The 23300-nt window shown below is 43.7% G+C and overlaps 1 long non-coding RNA gene across 1 annotated transcript; it reads right to left on the bottom strand.

The window, feature by feature from the left end:
* Nucleotides 1-16359: 16359 nt before the first annotated feature.
* Nucleotides 16360-17475, bottom strand: LOC147645901 (uncharacterized). The gene is made up of 2 exons (XR_015282087.1): nucleotides 17166-17475; nucleotides 16360-16846 (listed from the first exon to the last, which is right to left on the bottom strand). It is a non-coding gene; the product is annotated as an uncharacterized LOC147645901 (long non-coding RNA).
* Nucleotides 17476-23300: the final 5825 nt, after the last annotated feature.

Raw genomic sequence — 23300 nt, 5'->3', positions numbered from 1 at the left:
TGAGAACCATGCAAGGCTGTAGAGAGGTCAAGACAACCTCTGTTTTTAAAACTCTGCCCTGCAGCTATTCCTTACGGTGCTGTCAGCAGGGAAGACATTTTGTCTTCTAAAACCTTACTTCTGATAGTGTTTCCCATCTGAAAACTATCTGGGCCAGGGGCAGCACCCAGGGACCTGCCCTGCCTGGGGGAACTTAAAACTGGATCTTATAACTAAGTATCAGAAACAAGGGCACACACTCTGTATTCCAGACTCCAACATTTTATTCTTATTCTTAATTTTCCATGTTTTAAGTACTACTATGTCTTGATCTACTTCAGCTTCCACCTCTTCTTCCTAATATTCCTATTCTTATTCTTTATCATTTTTTGGTTTCTGGAGGGTCTTATGCAGGTTTTAGGGGGGGGGGGGGGGGCGGGGGTTGGGTTTTTTTCTTTCCTACTACTACTTCCTAAATACAACTTTCTTTTCTTTTGTTAGAATTGTGTGTGTTGCAGTCCAGCAGGCCGCCGTCATGTCCTGGGAGCAACACCTCCTGCCTGTGTCCATTCCTCATGGCCAAAGTGCCACAGGATCAGCAAAGTCCTTTCCGAAGGAGAGGAAATGGCCTTGGAGTCCAGCAGGGAGGAGCTGGAGCCAGTGTCCCTGCAAAGGGCCAAGAGCCGTGTGGCTGTGGCCCTTGGGGACCCGGTGCAGGGGTGCCACTGGCAGTGCCAGGCTGCCGCTGGGAGCCGATGACTTTCCAGGTGCCTTCCTGGCCGGATGATGGGCCGGGATGCAGCGCTGAGCCCCGGCAGTGAGGGTCCCCCTTTGGGTGCTGCTTTGGGCTGCCGTGTGCCCTCGGGGAGCCGCCCCGGGGGTGCCGCAGAGCGGCCGCAGGGCCAGCGCAGGCCGGGGCAGCCCGTGCGGCTACCTCGGGGCACCGGGCAGGCCGCGGGGCAGCCGCCATCTGCAGCCTGGTGCTGCTGCCAGCGGGCGCTAATCCTGTGGCTGTGCCGCCAGGCAGGGGCAGCGGAACAGCCCCCGCAGCCCCCGCAGCCCCCGCCTCAAGAGCGAGCGGCCTTTCCTGTGGGGAAGTGGCTGCCCAGGAGAAGAGACATCTTCCACTGTGGCTTGGGCTGCCAGAGGGCCAGGCCCGGCACAGAGTTGCTCTTGTGGGCACAGCTCGGGTTCCTAGCTCTCCACCCAAGCTTCTCGAGGGACAGGCAGCAGGCTTTCCTCTTGGGCTAAATCTGCCAGTCTCTGCTGCCTGGCCTCTTCTCCTTCCTCGTGCAGCTCCAGGACGCTCACCTCATCCCAGTCATCGTCCTCCCGCTGCCAGGGCTTGAGCTGGCTGCACAGGATGTCACAGTATTCCCTGCTGTCCTGAGCCAGTTCTCCATCAGTGTCATCATCCCAGCTGGACCTGGAGGATTTTCTCTTTGCTTTGCCTCCAGTCACCTCCTGGCCATCCAGGGACAGCTCTTGCTTGTGGCAAGCTTCCCAGTCCAAGAGTGCCCGGCAGCTCGTGCCTTCTCCTGGGGACAGCCGCTGCTCAGGAGATTCTTCCCAATCTGAAAATTCCTGACAGTGATCGCTGTCTGCCTGCCACAGCTCCTGCTCCCTGCACTCGTCCCACTCGGAGACAAGTGGGGAGGGCTCTTGCTCCTTGCCCTCATCCCAGTCCCAGAAATGCCAGGAGCTCCCCCATACTTGGACCAGCTCTTGCTCAAGGCCTTCTTCCCACTCAGAGAGCTCCTGGCAGCTATGGGCTTCTCCTGGGCACAGCTGTGGCTGAGTGCAGGCTTCCCCTGGAGTCCCTTGCTGGAACTTGTTCATTTCTCCTTGGCAGACCTCTGCCTCTTCCTCAGCGCAGGACTCCACGGCTCCTCTCCTCCCTCTGCTTGCCCTCTCAGCCTCCTCCTGCTGCTCCCTCAAGGCTTGGGCTCTCTGTGAGCCGGGCCAGGGCCTGTGGGGCTGGGACTTGGGCTTTGCCTTCTCCTCCTGCATGCCTGCAGTCCTCTGGCGCACACAGGTACCTGGACACAGCCACTGTCCTGGGACAGACCCGGGCCCCGCAAGCCCTTTATATACTCCCCAGCTGGGGAGGGGCTCTGCCATGTCACAATGGACTTTGGGCACCGCAAGGTCCCGCGTCACCACAGCCCCTGATGCATCGTGCCTGTGTCACAAAGGCCACCCCGGCACCCCGTGCCTGTGTCACAAAGGCCACCGCGGCACCCCGTGCCTGTGTCACAAAGGCCACCGCGGCACCCCTTCAAAAGCCCAAGGCACCAGGAGCAGCCGGGAGCAGCTCTGGCCTTGGGGGATTGCCGCCCCTTTTCTGAGTCGCTCCTTCAAATGATCAGGAGTGGCTGGGGCCAAGTGAAGGTGCAAAAGGAGACCGTGTGTGTCTTTGTTTGAAAGACAGGGGCCTGCTAAGGGAGGCAGGAGGCTCCTTTGCAATGGAAAATGTAAACCCCCTCGCTCCCAATTATTATCCCTTTGAAAGGCACTCTCTAGCAAAGACAGGAGGACAGGAAGAACAGTTTGTGCTGCTTTTGCATGAATTGCTGTTTGGTGAGCAGGGAAGAAGCCCCCCATGGAAATGATGTTACTGAGAGGAGCTGCTAAGCGAGAGCTGCCTCTGTGCCAAACAAAATCCAAGAGCTGGCTGGCTGTGGGAACTGACTACCTATTAAAGCATTTAAAAAGCTGGATCCACCTCTGTGAGACTGACATTTTGCAGACAAGCAAGCCCGGGAAATCTCTCTCTTGCTTCCACCTTTGAGGAGGTATTCGGCTGCCGGTCGGGCCAGGCCCCGCTGCACTGCGGCCCTTACAGTCGTGCTGACAGTGGCCGCAACAATCCTTAAAACTTCAGGGTCCCCTGACACCCAGACAACCGAGGAGAAAATTAAAGGAGCGAGTGCCGTGGAGTCCCCAAAACCAACTGGAATAGGAAAATCAAGTAGGGATGAGGCCCATAAAGCCTGTGCAGCACAGGAACAAAGTGCAAAGACCAGGACTAGGGGCAGACAGAACAATATCTAGGGGAGGTGTGAGGGCGCAGTCTGAGGGCATGGGTCCAGACACAGGCTGGGGTTAGAAAGCTGCAAAATACTGTGATGAATTGCAATCAATCTGGGGAGAGATACGGGAAGATTCTAGAAACATAACTTTCAGTGGGGTGACTTGATGAACGTATGAATTGCCATCAAGCCTTTGGCAAGCGCTTCCCAAGGCTTGAACTCAAAGCCTGCTGCTTCAGGGCTGAAGTCTTTCTGGCCCTGTGTCCCAGAAGGGCTGAGTCACACAGGCTCGGCCTGGTGGGGCCGGGCCAGCCTTGGCAGTGACCGGGTGGGGACGGGAGGCTGCGGGACCCCGGTTGAGGCTGGGCCGGACCACGGCTGCTCACACCTTGCCAAGCCTAAGCTGTGCCCCCCTGCGGCCCCCGCTGAGCTGGAGTCCGCTGGGCTCCGGGAGGAGCTCCGGCTGGGTCCAGGCCCCCTCGGCCGCGGCCCGTGCGGCACACGGTAATTGAAACAAATTGGCCAGGAGGCAAGACTCCTGTTTGATGCCTTTCTTAGGATTTGGCTCTTGGGGTGGGGGGGGGGCCAAGGGGTTGCTTGCACCATGGCCATTCCCACACTGTCAGCTCCAAGGAGGAGACACAATTCAGCTTTGCAGCACACACTGCAGAGCTGGGGCTTCCGTCCTCAGGAAAGTAGCCAGGAGGCCTCTTGTTCAGGTTCACTGTCTAGGGGTGTCAGTCCATTCCTGTCCTCTTTAGGTCATGGTGATGCAGGAAGATGGTTTCTAAGCGGGTATAGGTGATGCAGGGAGATGATCTTTCATCATAGCTTGCTAGAATATGTTTCCTTGTCCTTTTATTCCTCTCTTAGCTCGTTGTTTTGGTGCCTTGCATGCCTTAGTTTGCACACTACTCAGTTGCACAGCTTCCTGGGAGTTTCTTTGTTCTAGTGTGGCACAGCTTCTATGGGAGCTGCTTTGTTATATAATAGCAAGGAAGTGAGGGAAAGGGTACAGGAATGTCTCATAAGAACCTTTAAAACACTTCAGAAACTGGTAAGTAATTAACCTTACTAATAACCATCGGAGTAAACAAGGGGTACAAGTTTACAAAGGGGATAAGAACGTTAACTGTACATAAGCTTCTCCACTGGGAGAATATCCTGACAGAGTCTTGTACTGGGGACTCTACTTTTCTTAGAAAAGGCTAGAAAGCATGGGGTGGAAGTCAAGTGACTAAAATTCTCAGCTGTGAGCTCAAACTCACAGTTTCTCTCCTACCCTTCTCTCTGAGCAGCTGTTTTTAGGCTATCGCTGGCCAGCCTGGACAGAAACGTGTGGGAGAGCGCTTGTCCTCGGAAGCACTTGGTTGCTCACCGAGATGTGCTAGACACCTCACAGCTGAGGGCTGTGGCGCAGAGCGTCACCAGCTACAGCGCCATGCGCTTCTGGCAGGAATATGAACAGCTTTCATCATCCTTGGTTCTACTTTTCAGGCTCTTTGCTCTTGAGCTGTCAATGCAGTGTGAACTGGGAGTGATGTCTTAGCCGTTCTTTGAGCAATACATCTTAGGACACCGCTGACTGCGCTTCTGGCCAGCATTTCTGCCTGGCACACAGTACTTGACCAAAAAAATTGGAAAATGAGTAGTAAATCCAGACAAGAAATTAGGGAGGAGGAAAACCTACTGAAGTGCAGGCAAACCAGAGGCACATCTAGACAACTGCTAGACTCCACCGTGAACTAAGGACTCAGCTTTCTGCCTTTCTCACTGCCGGCCTCTACACACAAATGCTCCCTTTCCCATTCATGTTTTGCTTCCAGCTCAAGTCTTCACCTGTTCCACATCCTTCTGCACCATCAGCAATCTCTCTTCCTCAAATGAACTGAATCCCACTCTGTCTCAGGGTCTTAGCACTTTCAGGCAATTGCTGCAAGAAATGGTTCTAAGCCCTGCATGGCTCTACATCTGCAAATGAACGCCTGGTCCTGCTGAAACCTGTGCAAAATTTTGGTTATTTTTGGTATGGTGATCATTACTCCAACTCCCAGCACAGGTTGCTCATACCATGTACAGACTGATTACACTACACGTCAGAAGGGTCGTCATCGTTTGGAGCGTTACTTGTAATAGCAACACTTTTCCATTAATAAAGAAATACTTCTTCCAGTCCTGCCACTTCAAAGTTTAGAGACATCTTTTAACCAAACACTCATTTTTATTTGTATTATTTTTGTTGACAATTTCTTGCAGGAAGACATTAAATTGAGATAGGTATTTGAAAACAAGGAGCATCAAGGCAATTGCTTGTTATTAGTCATTTAATGATTACTTTTTTAAAGCTATTACAAATGCTGCTAGTCAAAAGGCAAACTTATTGTAGATTTATAATGCTCTTTGGATTAATCAGAAACTTGTGAAACTGGAAAAGGTTTTCTTTACAAGTTTCATCTATATAATGAGGAGAAAAATGTGGCCTAACATTTAAGAAATGCTTGTGGTCAAAAATGTAATCAGCTAAGAGGCTATCTCAGAAACGAAAAAACCCCAACACTGTTCAAGTTAACAACTGAGCTACATTTTTCCGTTACTGTGATTACAATACCCTTCACTTGTGAAGTGTGTCATGACTATTCTGTAACAAACAATACAGGAAACCAGCCACACTTACGGATTTTCCCTATAAAGCCACTGGCTTTCAGATGGAAAACCCATTTATTGTTCCTTTTCACAACTTTCTATTTAATTTTCAATAACTTAGCCTAAAAAATCCCACTATCTGCATACATGATAGTGATGTCTTTCAAAGCAGTGGAAGGAAGTTGCTAATTGCATGCCGTGGGTGCTGACTGCTTGGCAGCAGAAAGGCAGTTTTATCTCCAGGCTTAGAATAAACTATTGTTATAAATATATTTTGTTCCACGTTAATCAGGGTATGGAGACCACTGTCATCTTTGCACAATGATCAAATGGGCAGCTCTGCAATTCAAGCAGCTCAGGAATTCATTAGGTGTGTATGGTGTAAGCTGCAAACCCACCCTTTACTGCTCAAGTCATGCCATGTGAAGTGTAAGACAGATCCATTAATGAGGAGGACTGAGCATTTTCTGCTGCAATTTACCAAGAAATTTGCTTATGAAAAGAGAGAAAAGACTCTTCCTTCCCATTATATCAGGGTCAGAGGTTCCAAGTTAATAAATATACAAAAAAAAAAAAAATAGCAGCATTGATTCAGAATGTATTAATTTTAGTGAGTTTTTACGAATGTTTGTCAATTTGAGTGAAAGCTCCTTAGCAATACTGAAATTGGTTACAGGAAAGGGATAATGGGGATAGAAAATGAAAATGAAAAAGAAACCAAGTCTCTGCAAGCACAATCAACAATCTGAAGTACCTCTGCCCTTTTAAAGAAAGTAATGTATAATTAAAACTTCTGTTAAAAATTGATTTTAGAATATGTAATAAAATAGAGTTAAGAATCTGTATTATTACCCTAAAATCCATTTGTTTTCCACACCAATAACAAAAGAGAAGTTCTAAAATAGTCTTGTACATTGCAAAGAGGGAAAACATGCTGCCATATCCAGCACTTCAGGTAAGCAGTAATCCAAGCACTTCCCAAAGCAGAATGTCATTCACAGTCAGCTGGAAAAATCATCACAGTTTCATCTTTCCTTTCCCTTGGCAGAAGTAACTCTGGAGAAAATGGGTAATTTAGATGATTTTTTTTTTTAAAAAAAAAACCGAATGCTTTAGCACTGCCTTCAACTTCCTCACACCCTTCACTTTCTCCTGTATAAAAAATCCCCCCTGCCTTGTGTGCTCCTGAACACACAGCACCTAAAGCACAGCCCCGCTTCCCTGTGGCAACAAACAAAGAGCAAGAACCAGAGGAGTTTGCAGAGGGAGGCTACTCAGCATGCAAGGTAACGCTGCAGGATCAATGATAGCACTGTCTGCTCCAAACTGAGAGCTCATCAGCTGGCAATCACTGAGGTGAGAAAGGACGTAGGGACCAGTCAAAGTTAGGGATTGTCTGTCAGCAGCCAAAGTGAGTTGTCTGGAAAATACTGCAAGCAGTTTTCAGACAGGAAAAGAAGAGGTGGATGTATGGAAGTGTTGATGCTTGTTCATATGGCTGAGGTCCACCCTCACTTGGAAGGCTGGTTAAAGTTTGGGGAAAGTGATTCCAAGCGGAAGAGGTGGAGAGAAGAGCTGTCCCCATGATCAGGTGAATACACAGCATGATAGTCGAGGTGAAGGTTGAGAGCTGATATAGCTGCAGCACTCAAGGGGGAGACATTAATATGCAGTGGTAGCTCACAACTATTTAAGAAAAAGAGATTTTTGGCATAATAACAATTGGGTAAAATTGGTGCAGAAAGTTAGGATGGAAATTAGAAGAAGCCCTTAAATCACCAGAGTGAAGCAGACGCATTCTGTGAGCAGTGAGGGCAAAAAGTGTGGTTAACCTGGAGATGGAGCTTGAGTGACCATCACACATTGCTCATCACGGTGCTGGACCGGCCTTGATGGAGGATTCAGAGCATCTATCCATCAGTGACCCCAGAGTTTTTATAGTGCTGGCAGATCAAACCCAACAAGAACACGAATAAATCCTCATCACTGATGCTGGAGTTGCTGTCGGCTGTTTCAGCTGTGCTTTGTTTGTCACACTGGTTGTTTCAGGCTCTCTGTAGGCACTAGAGAAGATGAGCACCTGCACTGTGTTCACATGAATATGAACATCTCCTCACAAGTCATCATTTTTTAATGAAAGCCTGTATTCTGGAACATGAGATGTTAGCCTCCAGGGAAACATATCAGCTTGTCATCCGTCCCACAAGTCAACAGGTAAAGAAAAAAAGGGCGAAATTGTTTTCTTTCCTGCTAGAATTAATTTGAATAACAGATCTTTCTGCTTATTAATATTTCAGTTCTCCCCAAACATGAAATGGATTGAAATATCAGATAAGCCGGTAGAACTCTTATGTTTATCGTCTATTATTTTGATTTAATCTTAAGAAATTGCATCAATAGGTTGCCCATATGTAGTCATGCACCATACACAGAGATCTTCATTACCCTGTTCATCAATATTCATGATAGCCCATCTTATGCAGGTTATTATCCTACATTGTTATATGTGATGCCACATGAATACCATATGGAAGAGGGATTTAAAAAAGGTTACAGGCTAATAAATGTATTTTATTCCACTCAGAAAACTCAAGAGAAACAGCTCTTTTCAAAGATCCAGAGACTGTAATTACATGCAAAATGTTAAGTCACCTTAAAGGCAAATGCTAACCCAGACAGACTGAAGGTTAAAATTAAAAGCTAAAACTTCCTATTGTTATTAGTGCCCCACTGCACTAGATATTGTGCAAATATATGAAAAAGGGGATTACCATCACAAGGAGTTTAATTCTACCTTTCAGCTTGGTTGTTCTAGAGCAGAAATTGTAGTAGGTTTGAGCTAGCAGCTGGTGGTCATATAAGAGCAGTGAATTATAACACTTTCTAATGCCACAAATATTGTATGCAATTCCCTGTGAAGTTTCCTAGGAGCTGTGCCTAGAAAATGCTGCTTTGGCATGTCAGCCTTACCACTTAATTTCATTTACCCATGGTGTGCCACAGCTCTTGCACGTCGTGCCTGGGCCACAAACTCCCGAGGACGGGGCATAGAGGCAGCTGGACAACTCAGGGGATTCACATGAAATAATCTGGATGCAGCTCCCTGTCACGATCCGCAAGGTGGGATTCGTGATGTGGTTCTTTTAGTCGGTCTTAGAGTACAAAAGATTATCAGCAAAGCAAGGACTTAAACAGCAAAACACACTTTATGGAGTGCTCATCAGCACTAATATGCGATAGAGGGAGAGAAAGGAGAAAGCAAAGCATAAGGAAAAGAGAGTAAGGGGATTAGAGCTACCAACGTCAAAGTCCACTCAGCCGTCCAACGATGCAGAGTCTTCTGTCCGTTGGGGAGATCTCAAAGGAAGGTAAGTTTGGGGTATAATTTTATGGTCTTCTGCAAAGCGAGGGGCGCAGGGCCAAAGCCAGAGGAGATTGATGATCATTGTGATGAATTCCATTGCGCGGGGAGCAGGTGTAGGGTACAGAGCGATCCATGTCTTGCAAGTCTTTGCTCACCAGCAGGAACGAGGGCAAGGTGTCGTGGAAAACCCATTGCACAGGGTACCACGCACAAGCCTCTGCTCACCAGCAGGAACGAGAGCCATGAGTCCTGGAGAACTCGTTGCGCAGGTTACCAAGCCTCTGTTCACCAGCAGGAACGAGGGCAGTGTACCGTGCAACCTCCTGCAAACAATCACTGAGCAAACATCCATCTCAGCTAGGCCCAAAGCCCCAAACCAAGTCCCTTGTGATATTCAGGGTCTCAGTCTCTGTCCTTGAGACGGTTGTGAGACAGATGAGGGAATCTTCAGACCGTCTCTTACACCTACCAAATCCCAGAAACATCCCACAAAATCTTCACAACTTTCCACACAATCTCAGAAAAATATCTCAAACTACTTCAAGTCAACTCAATATCCCTCAAAAGTCCAAAAGCATCCCAAAAATTTCAGGAAACATTCCACAAAATTCCCAAAATTTTCTCAAAACCCTTCCAAATTACAGAGACATCCCACAAAATCTTGACAACTTTCCACACAATCTAGGAAAAATCCATCAAAATTCTTCATGTCTCCTCAAAATCCTTCAAAATTCCACAAAATCACATGAAATTCCAGAAAGATCCCACAAAATTCTCGAAATCTTCTCAAAACCCTGCCAAATTCCAGAAACATCTCACAAAATCTTGACAAATATCCACACAATCTAGGAAAAATCCATCAAAATTCTTCATGTCTCTTCAAAATCCCTCAAATTTCCAAAAAAATGCCACAAAATTCCAGAAACATCCTACAAAATCCCCACAAATTTCCACACAAACTAAGAAAAGTCCCTCAAAATTGTTCAAGTGTCCTCAACATCCCAGAACATTACAAAGAAATGCCACAAAATTCCAGAAAAATCTTGCAAAATTATTAAAATTTTCTCAAAATCCCACAGAATTACACAAAAAATCCCACAAAATTCCAGAAACATCCCACAAAATCCCCAAAATCATCTCAAAACCCTACCAAATTTCCGAAACATCCCACAAAATCTTGACAACTTTCCACACAATCTTGAAAAAATCCATCAAAATTATTCATGTCTCCTCAATATCCCACAAAATTCCCACAAAAAATCCCACAAAATTCCTGAAACATCCCAAAATATTCCCAAAATCTTCTAAAAACTCTACCAGATTCCAGAAACATTCCACAAAATCTCGACAACTTTCCACACAATCTAGGAAAAATCCATCAAAATTCTTCATGTCTCCTCAAAATCCCACAAAATTCCAGAAACATCCCACAAAATCCCCAAAACCTTATGAAAACCCTACGACATTCCTAAGACATCTTACAAAAAAAAGAAAACTTCCCACACAATCTAGGAAAAATCCATCAAAATTCTTCATGTCTCCTCAATATTCCAAAAAATTCCACAATAATCCAAAAATTTCAAGAAAAAAATTCCTGAAATCTTCTCAAAACCCTTCCAAATTCTAGAAATATCCCACAAAATCTGTACAAATTTCCACACAATATATGAAAAATCTTTCAAAATTACTCAAGTGTTCTCAAAATTCCACAAAATCTTATCAAATTCCGCAACATTCAAAAAAAATCCTATAAAATTCAAGGAAAATCCCACAAAATTATTAAAATTTTCTCAAAATGCCACAAAATTATTGCGAGACCACCAGCTATTCACCAGCCTTCACAGAAGTAAACGTGAACGCCTTTTATTTCTACCTTTTGCACACTTATATGGGGTTTTACAGTGTCTGTGGGCTAAGCAAGCTACTATTGGCTAATGCACGCAGGTTTACATTTTTTGTCCTGTACACACGGATATTGTTTTGCTTTATTCTCTCTCCTGCAGGAAGGTTTCAAGGACTTTAGCCTTTAATATCACGACGTATTTCAAAGACTGGTTTGTGCAGACAGGCCCTTACTAATATATAAAATAGATCAACACATAATGAGCTGAAATAGAGAATTTCATCTTCATAAGACTTCTCTTAAAATGTTGCTAGGGTCCTTAACTTTGATGACATTAATTTTCTTTTTGGCCACCATTCCATATTGCATGCCAAATATTTTATTGTTAGAAACTTTATTCCAAGGCTGTAGGGCTGTGTTGGTAACACAGAGACCATATGATATCGTCAGTCATATCATCGGATAATGCCCCTAAACTAAAACTACTCATACAAGCCTATGGGGCAGTCCCTTTGTAAATTTGTATTTCCAATGGCAATGTCCCTACATCCATTTAGTACAAATGAGTGCAGACCCTCAGTACTATCAAGTCATTTGGATCCACTAACCCAAGAACACTCGGTAGAGATATTTTCCAGCACAGCATCCTGCTAGGATGCACAAATGTAGATCTCTCTCTGCCTTCCCCAATGACTTTGAGCTTATGAAAATAAGATTATAGGACAGGATGTAAAATTTGGTGGCAGATAGCAAACACTGCTGTTTCTTCTTCTCTGGCAGGCTGTTCAAGGGGAAGTTTACTTGTAGTAATACTTTTTGGACCCAAAAAATAAAAGTAAAATTTAGAAAGGAAGTACCTCTGAGAAGAGATGAGCTCAGAATGTGGTTTAAAATGGCAGATAAACACAAGATGCAGAGCAGGTATTTTTCTTTATTTTTTTTTCACATTAATTGCAACAGGGGGAAAAGGTCCTACGTCCTTGTTCTGAAAGAGACTCTTTTTTTCTTTTACAAACTGTGCAGGAGCGGACCTAGGAATGAGTTGGGGAGGAAAAAGGACTGAACTGTTCTTTACTTTTGCCTCTGGAGAATCAAAGTTGTGGCCTGAAATCTACCTGAGCCAAGCATATTTTCAGTTTGTAGAAGCTTATTCTGCTATGAATTTCTGTCTCTTGGCTGGATACTCAGCATCTCTAAGTGTAGAATCCTCCCTGGCACCGTATATCCTCGCCTTGTCCCTGCCACCACCACTAAACTATTTTCCTTTCATTGTAAAGTGAGTGAGATTCTACTTGGGTGGAATTCTGCAGAGTTAGGGAATGAAGGCTTTTTCCTTCTTCATTTTTTTATGATGAATTTCTTATTTATTCTATTGACACCTTCTGAGTGAGCCTTTCATAAGGGCTTCTGTATTTCACAGAGGCTACACCTATTTGGGTCTGAAGACTTTGATACAATTCGAATCACTTGAAAATCCAGCCTGTTTGATTTGTATGGAAGGCAGCCATTCTCCCTGTTCCAAACTTCATAAAATAGATAATCCATGTTGAAAAAAATAAATACCTCTGGGAGATAGTTGAGACAGTGCATCAGGGTGATTCCAGGGATGGATAAGAAGACCATCAACTTCCTCATGCCATCAAACTTGAGACTAATACTCAGGTCTGCAGTTATAATTTTAATCCACAGTAATCTACAGACAATCCTTTATTATCTAAAAAAGCTAATACCATAAACTTGGAAGCAAGCTGAAGTTGGAAGAGTTAAGTGTCTTAAAAGCTCTTGTTTACAGCAGGATTGGAGAGCCTTTACATCTTGTAACAGTAAGGTTTTAAATTTGCAATCCTGACCTTGCAACTAGAAATTGGTGGCTCCATTGTTGCACTTGCAGCAGCCACATGACATCCAAGGAGAAGCGCATTGATCTAACTTCTGTGGAGCCAGTGGCTGCAAATACCATCAGGAAGTGCTGGACAGGCAGGACATTGGATGGATGCTCTAAGCCCACAGAGCTGGAAATATCAGTTCTAGCCACATGAGAAGTCCATTTATGGAATTCCAAATCTGTTCCACTATCTGTGCTCCTCTATTCTGTATCAGCTTGGTGAGGAGGTAGATGAAACTGTTGGGGAAAAAAACCACTTAAATTTAAAGCAGAGTAACTGTTCCATTATAAATGGTGAAGACAAACCTGTGAGGCTCCCAAAGAAATCTTTCTTTGGCTTCCAGTAACAATTTAAAATGGACAACAAATCTATGCTGTATAATCTGCTTTGAATGGATTTCCTTTGGAACGTGTACTTCTTACTGAATGACAGAACTGCAATATTTTCACACTTGCAATTGCACCCTCCAATGGCCGCAGGAAATGCAGCAGCTTCTGTTTTCTGTTGCTTCTGTTTGTTAATGCTTCAAGGTGTTGCTCTGGATTTGTACCCAGCTGTCATGACCTTAGAAAGAGAATGTTCTAAAAATAGGAGTAAAAAAGCCAGAGAGCCCCTCCTTGCAGCAGACACGGGCAACATTGGATCTTAATTGTTTTTGCAAAGCATTCTAATGGGGAGAGGCAGATATCAATAATGGAAACTTCAGAAGGTGTGTGGCTGCTTCGTACCTTAGGCTGGATTCAGGAAGGGCCGTGTTACAGAGAGCAAAGTCAAGAGTTTGAATCAAGGAAGTGTGAGCTGCCCAGAAAGTCAGGGCCCACACTGCTCATGTGTATCAGGGGAAGGTGAGAATCAGGCCCATCTGCTGATAGAAATGCAAGTTACAGCTTTAGCAGCCAAAGGATATGCAAATAAATGGCTTCTATGTATTGGAGAGCATTAAGCATGAAGTTAGTGTTTCATACAGGTGTTTGAAGGCAATGTAGGACTCCAGAGCTCAGTGTTTGAATTGCAACTTGAATTTCCTTATTTGCTGTTGTTTAGACTGCTCTGAAGTAGTAATGAGAAGAAAAAAATGAAAGAAAATGTTGTTTGATGGGGACTGTGGTAGGGCTTTCTTGACAGATTTGAAATGGCTTGAATTCATTAAAATCTCCAGGTGAGGGGAAGATTGTATCTATTCCTCTCTTTTTAAAGCAAATTTTCCAAGAGGGATCTAAAATTGCATTTGAGGGTTGGGGTGTGGTTTTTTTCCCTTCTTTCATGTGCAACCTAACAACTCCAGCTTCACAGGCCTATTTAACATTTTATCCATCAAAATCCGTCCTTTGATTTGTGTTTTGGAAACTTGTTCATCTTGGGGAATTTGCCATCTTCTCAGGGTATTGAAGGTCCATCAAATGCTGCAGGTTTCATTCTTCTTTTAATACGGTCTATGTGCTGGAGTTTGACTCTTAAGCAGAGCTAATTGTTTATTTTGCAGCCTAGCAGTTCTACTGTGGGGCTGTGGGCAGGTCAATTCACTTGAGAACGATGGGTAAATCAGCTCCTGGGAAGATGTGCACTGCCTGGCCCCGATGCTTCAGCATGCTTGAGGTCAGCTTGGCTGTCTCCGACTGTCTAATACTAATGCAGAATAATGGAATTAAGTATTCATTTTAATTGCTGATCAATAAGATTTGTTTTCAGCTAAGTCTGCGTGCTAGTTTCTAAACCACTACAGTCTGTTTCATCAATGACCTTCTTGATTTTAGCTTAAGCTTTCTAGTTTCTGCCGATCTCATTTTCTCGCCTGTCCCTGGGAGAGGAAGGGATGATGGCTGGAGGTTTGGCAGTCAGCGAGGGCCTGGCCACCACTACAGTTCTGGACACTCAGCCTTGGAGATGTGATCAGGAATCTGCTCTTAGTTCCCAGTTTTGTATTGCAAAGACTGACCATGCTGCCAGCACTGTGTTTTATGAGTGAATTTTCATTTGGTCAAACTCCAAAGCAGCCTTAATTTTAAGGTGGAATTCTTTGTGGATGAGGCTGTGAAGAATATGGTGTTTATACTCCCATCCTAACGGCAGTACAGTAGAACAACTCCTAACTGATTTGGTAATAAAGACCTAGTTTTTCTTCACTAAACCTGCCCTAGCAAAATTCATAAGCTGGTGATAGCTATCTCTGGCGTGGAAAATCTTTATTGAGTTTATTGACAATTTAATATACGTTGTCAAGCTTTGTTGTTTAGTTTCTGTTTGTCCAGAGACACCTGGGGCTACTTTTGCTTCCTAAGGGATTAAACTAGCAAGCACTTAGAATCAGATATTGGGAAGATGGGTGCAGGAGACTTTGTAATTTACTATGGGAAAACATAATAATGATGAACATTTCAGATGGAAATGATAGTATTTGACATACTATGTGAAATGCTTTTATATGATTTTTTCATTTTTCTTTAATTTTTAATCCTGGATAAATTAAATGAGGCTTTTAGGGAAAGCATGAGCTGGATTTTATATTGAGTTTGATAACCTCTGATTCTGCTCTCGTTTCTCTATCTGCTGGAACTTGTAGCAAACTAGCTATGTCCATGTTTAATTCTGTAATAATTATCTTTCAAATCGAGCCTTTCTCACTTGGTGTTGATATATTTGGGAGAGGGAGGGGAATGGAGAAAAAAAAGCTACTTTCATGAATACAATTGAAATTTCATATTGCTGATTTGACCCTTTCCAAGATTCAAGTGACCATTGGATCAGGTTGGAACTGAGGGGATGACTCATGACTCTGGCAAAAAAACTACGTTTCATTCCACATATTAGGAGTTTTCTGTTGCCCACAAGAATGTTCAGGAAAAAAAAAAAACAAAAGAGAAATGGGTTTCAAATTTCCTCTGCTATTTTCTGGTGACTCTTCTTTCTGGAGATGCCTTAGCAAGTGTAGGACATCTGAAAAACTTGGAACTGCAACTTTATTGTTGAGGCTCTGATGAACATTGCTTCTGTCATCAAGTTCTTGTGTTAATACTTTCAACTTAGCTGAGTAATGTTGGTATCAGCAGACTCTGCTAAAGCCATGCCTTCCTAATTTATAATGCATTCTTAATAAAAAAAAAATAAATCAGTTTCTTCATGTATTTAATTACCCAGTGAGTATAAGAGGGAATGAAGTTAATACTGCGCAGATTTGAAGCAAAACACGGCTTTCTAATGTGCTTCAGTATAGGCTATGCACAAGTAAATAGACATGATCTTTAAGCTTCAGTTACCTTGAATTACCCTATGCATATTCAAATTCAGATTGATGAATGCTGAACCAAAAGCAGACATCATATAGTTAATTGAAGTTCTTTTCATTCAGAGGCAAACTATTTTCATTGCTTTGTTTTGAGGGTGGGTTGTTTTTGATGGGGTTTTTTTCTGCTAAGGCAATGGCAAGCATTTATTTATCCAGCTCCCTCCACATTTTCCACGATCTTCTTCTTTCCCGCTGCCCTCCATACTCTTGCAAACCCTGCTGGGGCACTTGGGCTCTCCATTGCAGGCAGTCTGGAGCTGCCATGGAAACCCATCTCTCAAGGAGTCCCCAGGTCTCAGGTGCAACATCAAGAAAATGACACAGCAACATGTAGAAAACGTGAACTTTATTCACTTGACTACTTCTAAAATCTACACTACAACGTTACTTGAAGACTATGGGGTAAGAATCTTAAGCCTAAAATACTTCAATACTTCAACTGTTTAGAACTGAACACTAAGGGAAAGGTCAACTTCTTGGGGGAAACGTGGTGGGGAATCCTACAACTAACAATAGGGGTGTGGCTAACTTCTAAGATGGGGAACGTCGCAGTGCCTGGGCTGGGCACTGGTCACACATTCCCCGTAAGGTTCTGAATTCGGAGTGCCACGCTGGAGGTCAGAGCTGCGGGGAGGTGCGGAGTCTCCTGCCAATGCCCACTTTTGCCGCTGTCTTGGTTGTTGGTCTCGGCTGAGAGCGAAGGCACAACCGCATCAAGTCACGGTTGTGCCTCAGCAGCTGCATCAACTTCTTTGGACAGCCGTGTCTTCGATGGCGGCGGGGCTCTGCACGGCCTGAAGGGCTCTGGAGATTCCGCTGCAAGGCAAAGCGCAGGGATCCCCATGGAAGAGGCAGAGGGGAAGAGCGGGGCCGGCACCCACAAAGTGGGGCTGCCTTTGGCCTCGGAGACAGAGACTCGGGCTCAGTTGGGCTGGGCTGCCCCGGGGAAGAGGCTGCAGCATGCAGAGCTCTGGCCGCCTCTGCTTGGTGCTGTCCATGGGGCTCAGCCCCTGGGCCGGATTCCCCAGCCAGGAGCTCAGGCCCCTTCTGCCGCAGGGCATTGGCCAAAGGGTGCCCAAGAGGCCCTCAAGGTCTGCCCCATCCCGCCTCCCTGACCCCCCCAGCCCCGCCTCACCTCTCCCCAGCATCTCTGAAATCTTCTCTCAAGGGCCCATCCCATGGCCATGCCTATGATGAGCACGCCAACCAGCAGGACTGCCCAGGACACCCACAGGATCTGCTCAGGGTCCGTCTCCTCCGGGTAGAAATCCTCCGGAAGCATAGGAGAGGCATCCGTGCTCTGCTCAAGTTTGCTGGAAGGGTCGAGGGGATGGGCCAAGAGCAGCAGCACGTAAAGCTGCAGCAGCGAGGAAGAGCCGTGAGCAGCCATAGAGCTCTGCCGGCAGCACAGAGGCTCTGGGCGTCTCTCTGCAAGCAGGTCTGCCTGGGCTCTGGGGCGCAGCAACAGCTGGCGACAGTTGCCAGGCACCGTGCCGTCGCCAGAGGCTGTGATGTCACAGAAGCACAGAACGCCCTGGCCTCAGAGAGCCCTGAGAGAATGTTGAGTCCAACCTGTGAGCCATGGCGGCAAGCATGGCCAGCAGAGCGGGGCCCGAGCGCTGCGGCCTGGCTTGCCTTGCCCACCTGCCACAAGGATGACTCCAGCAGCCCCCTGTCAGGCCATTGCAGGATCTAATGGCCCTTTCTGGGCACAAGTTCTTGCCAACGCCCAGCGTAAACCTCCCTTGGCACAGCTTCAAAGCCTTGTTGGCATCTGCTCTCTCTTGTCCTTGCCCATCTGGCTGGCGCTGCCGTGTTGCTCACTGGCCTGTCTGTGGGAGAAGAGGCTGTGCCAATGAGTGCTGCTCAACTTTGAGGCCATTCAAAGGAGGATTTGATTGTGCCTGCTGTGGGAAGGAAGATGCGTGCACATGGCCACTTCCCATAGGTTTTACCGCAGATTTTCATCAACAGCTGTCCTACTGAAAGTAAAGTCTGTTTTAGTGAGTATTTGAGGGGTTCCAGAACACAATGGCATCTCCGGGAAATTCTGCTGGTTCAGTTCTACTGAGGTTTTGAGATGAGTTGCAAATCCTGAAAATTTTCTCCTTGCCGAGGTGGTAATTTCACAGTTTAGATTGTGGGGATATTGATTGTTCAGCATTGAGGACCTAATGTAACTTTCAGCAGCAGAAATTTTCAACATCCAGTGATTTACTTTGAGACAAAAACATTTGAAATTTTTTTTCTGTGGACAGGAATTGCTTCTGTGTTACTTCACATCATCCATTAAAAATTTGATGTCTGGAAAAAGTCCCGAGTGCTGTGTGATTTCCTTGGTCGTGTTCTTTGGAATGGCTTCCCCCCCATTTTCTGAAGCTAGCCACAGAAAGGTAATAGATGGGTGAGAAGCTATGAAAGGCCAACTGGTGTAGATCTTTGCCTCCTGTTTCGAGGTCTGTGGTGAGCTGTGAGTCAAAGAGCTGATTTGACGCTCTGGAGGTCAGAACTGAGGGGAGATGCGGAGTCTCCTCCCAATGCCCACTTTTGCCGCTGACTTGGTTCTTGGCCTCGGCTGAGAGCAGTAACGAAGGTGCAGCCGCATCAGGTCACGGTTCTGCCTCAGCAGCTGCATCAACTTCTTTGGACAGCCCTGTCCTCGGTGACGGCGGGGCAATATAAATACAATATAAATTCCAGCTCATGCTTTCCCCAAAAGCCTCATTTAATTTATCCAGGATTAAAAATTAAAGAAAAACTAAAAAATAACTTAAAAGCATTTCACATAGTATGTCAAGTACTATCATTTCCATCTGAAATGTTCATCATTATTATGTTTTCCTGAAGTGAATTACCAAGTCTCCTGCACCCATCTTCCCAAAATCTAATTCTAAGTGCTTGCTAGTTTAATCCCTTAGGAAGCAAAGGTAGCCCCAGGTGTCTCTGGATAAACAGAAACTAAACAACAAAGCTTGACAACATATATTAAATTGTCAATAAACTCAATAAAGATTTTCCACGCCAGAGATAGCTATCACCAGCTTATGAATTTTGCTAGGGCAGGTTTAGTGAAGAAAAACTAGGTCTTTATTACCAAATCAGTTAGGAGTTGTTCTACTGTACTGCCGGTAGGATGGGAGTATAAACACCATATTCTTCACAGCCTCATCCACAATGAAATCCACCTTAAAATTAAGGCTGCTTTGGAGTTTGACCAAATGAAAATTCACTCATAAAACACAGTGCTGGCAGCATGGTCAGTCTTTGCAATACAAAACTGGGAACTAAGAGCAGATTCCTGATCACATCTCCAAGGCTGAGTGTCCAGAACTGTAGTGGTGGTCAGGCCCTCGCTGACTGCCAAACCTACAGCCATCATCCCTTCCTCTCCCAGGGACAGGCGAGAAAATAAGATCGGCAGAAACTAGAAAGCAAAAATCAGGAAGGTCATTGATGAAACAGACTGTAGTGGTTTAGAAATTAGCACGCAGGCTTAGCTGAAAACAAATCTTATTGATCAGCAATTAAAATGAATACTTAATTCCATTATTCTGCATTATTATTAGACAGTCGGAGACAGCCAAGCTGACCTCAAGCATGCTGAAGCATCGGGGCCAGGCAGTGCACATCTTCCCAGGAACTGATTTACCCATCGTTCTCAAGTGAATTGACCTGCCCACAGCCCCACAGTAGATCTGCTAGGCTGCAAAATAAACAATTAGCTCTGCTTAAGAGTCAAACTCCAGCACATAGACCGTATTAAAGGAAGAATGAAACCTGCAGCATTTGATGGACCTTCAATACCCTGAGAAGATGGCAAATTCCCCAAGATGAACAAGTTCCCAAAATACAAAGCAAAGGACTGATTTTGATGGATCAAATGTTAAATAGGCCTGTGAAATTGGAGTTTTGATGGATTTTTCTGAGATTGTGTGGAAAGTTGTCAAGATTTTGCGGGATGTTTCTGGAATTTGGAAGGGTTTGGAGAAGATTTCTGTAATTTTGTGGGACGTTTCTGGAATTTCGTGTGATTTTGTGGAATTTTGTGGGATTTTGAGGAGACATGAAGAATTTTGATGGCTTTTTCCTAGACTGTGTGGAAAATTGTCAAGATTTTGTGGGATGTTTCTGGAATTTGGTAGGGTTTTGAGAAGATTTTGGGAATATTTAAGGGATTTTTCCAGAATTTCTTAGGGTTTTTTTAGAATTTTGAGGGATTTTTAAGGAGACATGAAGAGTTTTGACGGATTTTTCGTAGATTGTGTGGAAAGTTGTCAAGATTTTGTGGGATGTTACTGAAATTTCGAAGAGTTTTGAGAAGATTTCGCGAGTTTTATGGGATATTTCAGGAATTTTGCGGGAATTTTGTGGAATATTCTTTGGGGATATTGAAGAGATATGAAGAATTTTGAGGGATTTTTCTTAAATTGTGTGGAAAGATGTCCAAATTTTGTGGAATGGTTTTGGAATTTGTTAGGATTCTGAGAAGATTTTGGGAATTTTGTGGGAATTTTCTAGAATTTTTTGGGATATTGAGGAGACATGAATTATGATGGATTTTTGCTAGATTGTGTGGAATGTTGTCAAGATTTTGTGGTATGATTTTGGAATTTGATAGGGTTTTGAGAAGATTTCGGGAATTTTGTGGGAAGTTTCAAGAATTTTGTGGGAATTTTTGGGAATTTTGAGGGATATTGAGGACACATGAAGAATTTTGAGGGATATTTCCAAGAGAGTGTGAAAAGTTCTCAAGATTTTGTTAGATGTTTCTGGAATTTGGTAGGGTTTAGAGAAGATTTAGAGAATTTTGTGGGATGTTTCTGGAATTTGGAAAGATTTTCAGAAGATTTCGGGGATTTTGTGGGATGTTTCTGGAATTTTTTGAGATATTGAGGAGACATGAAGAATTTTGAGGGATTTTTCCGAGATTGTGAGGACAGTTATAGAGATTTTGTGGGATGTTACTAGAATTTCAAAGTGTTTTGAGAAGAGTTTTGGAATTTTGTTGGATGTTGCTGGAGTTTGGTAGGATTTTGAGAAGATTTTGGGAATTTTGTGTGATTTTTGTGGATTTTGTGGGATTTTGAGGAGACAAGAAGAATTTTGATGGATTTTTCCTAGATTGTGTGGAAAGTTCTCAAGATTTTGTGCGCTATTACGGGAACTTCGAAGGGTTTTGAGAAGATTTAGTGAATTTTGTGGGATGTTTCTAAAATTTGGTAGGGTTTTGAGAAGATTTGTGGAATTTTTTGGGATGTTTCTGGAATTTGGTAGGGGTTTGAGAAGATTTCGGGGATTTTATGGGGTGTTTTTGGAATTTTTTTAGATATTGTGGAGACATGAAAAATTTTGATGGATTTTTACAAGATTGTGTGGAAAGTTGTCAAGATTTTGTGGGATGTTTCTGGAAGCTGATAGGGTTTTGAGAAGATTTTGGGAATTTTGTCGGATATTTCTGGAATTATTTGGGAATTTTGAGAAGACATGAAGAATTTTGTGAGATTTTTCCTAGATTGTGTGGAAAGTTGTCAAGATTTTGTGGGATGTTTCTCGAATTTGGTAGGGTTTTGAGAAGATTTTGAGAATTTAGGGGGATATTTTAGGAATTTTGTGGGATATTGAGGAGACATGAAGAATTTTGACGGATTTTTACTAGATTGTGTGGAAAGTTGTCGAGATTTTGTGGGATGTTTCTGGAATTTGTTAGGGTTTCGAGAGGATTTTGTGAATTATGTGGGAGGTTTCGGGAATTTTGTGGAATTTTTTTGGATATGGAGTAGACATAAGGAATTTTGTGAGATTTTTCCTAGATTGTGTGGAAAGTTGTAGAGATTTTGTGGGATGTTTCTAGAATTTGGTAGGGTTTTGAGACGATTCATAGAATTTTGTGGGATGTTTCTGGAATTTTGTGGGATCTTTGTGGAATTTTGAGGGATTTTGAGGAGACATTAAGAATTTTGATGGATTTTTCTGAGATTGTGTGGAAAATTGTCAAGATTTTGTAGGATGTTACTGGAATTTCGAAGAGTTTTGAGAAGATTTTGGGAATTTTGAGGGATGTTTCTGGAATTTGTTAGGGTTTTGAGAAGATTTTGGGAATTTTGTGTGATGTTTCTGGAATTTTGTTGCATTTTCACAAGGTTTATCGCAATCTGTGGGATGTTTGAGAAATTTTGTGGGATTTTTGTGGGTATTTGAAAAAATTTTAATAATTTTGCAAGATTTTCCTGAAATTTAGTGGCATTTCTTTGCAATGTTCTGGGATACTGAGGAGACTTGAACAATTTTGAGGGATTTTTCTTCTTTTGTGTCAATTTGTGGAGATTTTGTGGGATGTTTCTGGAATTCGGTGGGATTTCTGTAGAATTTTGTGAAATATTGACATGACTTGATGAATTTTGATGCATTTTTTTTAATTTGTGGGGGAAGTTGTCATGATTTTGTGGGATGTATCTGAAATTTGGAGGGATTTTTGTGGAATTTTGATGAATTTTGAGGCGACCTGAAGAATTTTGAGGGATTTTTCTGAGATTATGTGGAAAGTTGTCAAGATTTTGTGGGATGTTTCTGGAATTTGTTAGGGTTTTGAGAAGATTTCAGGAATTTTGCGGGATTTTTCTGGAATTTTGTGGGAATTTTGTGGAGTTTTGAGGGATAATGATGAGACATGAAGAATTTTGATTGATTTTTCCTAGATTGCGTGGAAAGTTGTCAAGGTTTTGCGGGATGTTACTGGAATTTCGAAGGGTTTTGAGAAAATTTTGGCAATTTTGTGGGATGTTTCGGGAATTTTGTGGAATTTTTTTGGATATGGAGTAGACATAAGGAATTTTGTGAGATTTTTCCTAGATTGTGTGGAAAGTTGTAGAGATTTTGTGGGATGTTTATTTAATATGGTAGGGTTTTGAGACGATTCATAGAATTTTGTGGGATGTTTCTGGAATTTTGTGGGATCTTTGTGGAATTTTGAGGGATTTTGAGGAGACATGAAGAATTTTGATGGATTTTTCCTAGACTGTGTGGAAAATTGTCAAGATTTTGTGGGATGTTTCTGGAATTTTGTGGGATCTTTGTGGAATTTTAAGGCATCTTGATGGATTTTTCCTAGATTGTGTGGAAAGTTGTCAAGATTTTGTGGGACGTTTCTGGAATTTTGTGGGATATTGAGGAGAAATGAGGAATTTTGATGGATTTTTCAAAGAGAGTATGGAAAGTTATCAAGATTTTTTGGGGGGATGTTTCTGGAATTTGGTAGGGTTTTGAGAAGGTT

This window comes from Cyanistes caeruleus, unplaced genomic scaffold (genome assembly GCF_971803275.1).
Source record: "Cyanistes caeruleus unplaced genomic scaffold, bCyaCae1.hap1.1 HAP1_SCAFFOLD_145, whole genome shotgun sequence".
NCBI classification, from domain to species: Eukaryota; Metazoa; Chordata; class Aves; order Passeriformes; family Paridae; genus Cyanistes; species Cyanistes caeruleus.
The sequence above is the reverse complement of the archived record's forward strand: the minus strand, read 5'-3'. Positions and strand labels throughout refer to the sequence as shown.